The sequence below is a fragment of the Schistocerca cancellata genome, chromosome 12, assembly GCF_023864275.1.
Source record: "Schistocerca cancellata isolate TAMUIC-IGC-003103 chromosome 12, iqSchCanc2.1, whole genome shotgun sequence".
NCBI classification, from domain to species: domain Eukaryota; kingdom Metazoa; phylum Arthropoda; class Insecta; order Orthoptera; family Acrididae; genus Schistocerca; species Schistocerca cancellata.
The window spans coordinates 66,814,670-66,816,121 of record NC_064637.1 but is presented as its reverse complement, the minus strand read 5'-3'; the positions used below and the strand labels follow the sequence as shown (position 1 = coordinate 66,816,121).

The following is a 1,452-nucleotide window of genomic DNA, read 5'->3' as shown; positions in this document are numbered from 1 at the left end:
TTCTGTGATAGCCCTTTTTAGAGAGTTCCATTCCTCTTCAACTGTACTGCCTACTGCGCTATTCCTTATTGCTGTATCTATAGCGTTCGAGAACTTCAAACCTATCTCGTCATTCCTTAGTACTTCCGTATCCCACTTCTTTGCGTATTGATTCTTCCTGACTAATGTCTTGAACTTCAGCCTACTATTCATCACTACTATATTGTGATCTGAGTCTATATCTGCTCCTGGGTACGCCTTACAATCCATTATCTGATTTCGAAATCTCTGTCTGACCATGATGTAATCTAATTGAAATCTTCCCGTATCTGCCGGCCTTTTCCAAGTATACCTCCTCCTCTTGTGATTCTTGAACAGGGTATTCGCTATTACTAGCTGAAACTTGTTACAGAACTCAATTAGTCTTTCTCCTCTTTCATTCCTTGTCCCAAGCCCATATTCTCCTGTAACCTTTTCTTCTACTCTTTCCCCTACAACTGCATTCCAGTCGCCCATGACTATTAGATTTTCGTCCCCATCTACATACTGTTGTCAAATACATCAGCGCAACCCGCCGGTTGGGCTGGTACCTGCGTTTATGTTCCACCATTCATCTGAGGTGTTTCCAAGTTTTTGTCCAACCGCTTTAGGCGTAACGCGTCACATCATGCCTATTCAAATGGGACATTAACAGCTGCTTGGACTTTCAGTGTGAGTCACTTTCAAGACGGGTGGCGTCAGATGCCTGGAGTGTATGTAGTTTCTATGCGATATGATAGAGGTCACTATCTGATAGACAGTGTTGGAGCTGCAGTCCAAATAATGTTAGTATTATTTCCGGTTTTGTTTATTTAATTTTCTAATTGTTTATTAATTACTCGGCAACGGCATTGCCGCAGTGGATGCACCGGTTCCCGTGAGATCACCGAAGTTAAGCGCTGTCGGGCGTGGCCGGCACTTGGATGGGTGACCATCCAGCCGCCATGCGCTGTTGCCATTTTTCGGGGTGCACTCAGCCTCGTGATGCCAATTGAGGAGCTACTCGACCGAACAGTCGCGGCTTCGGTCAAGAATACCATCATAACGACCGGGAGAGCGGTGTGCTGATCCCACGCCCCTCTTATCCGCATCCTCCTCTGAGGATGACACGACGGTCGGATGGCCTCTCGTGGCCTGAAGATGGTGTGCTTATTCATTACTCTTATTATTGTGCTTCGTTATGGGGTTGTTTGGGGGAGGAGCCCAAACAGCGAGGTCATCGGTCTCATCAGCTTAGGGAAGGATGAGGAAGTCGGCCGTGGCCTCTCCAAGGAACCATCCCGGCATTTGCCTGGAGCGATTTAGGGAAACCATGGAAAACCTAAATCAGGGTAGCCGGACGCGGGATTGAACCGTCGTCTTCCCGAATGCGAGTCCAGTGTGCTAACCACTGCGTCACCTCGCTGGGTGCTTCGTTGTGAGAGTGAAAGAAGG

General features: G+C 47.7%; 1 pseudogene; it reads left to right on the top strand.

Moving 5' to 3' along the window:
- Positions 1–859: 859 nt before the first annotated feature.
- On the top strand, positions 860–976 carry LOC126110044 (5S ribosomal RNA; annotated as a pseudogene).
- The last annotated feature ends 476 nt before the right edge of the window (positions 977–1,452 follow it).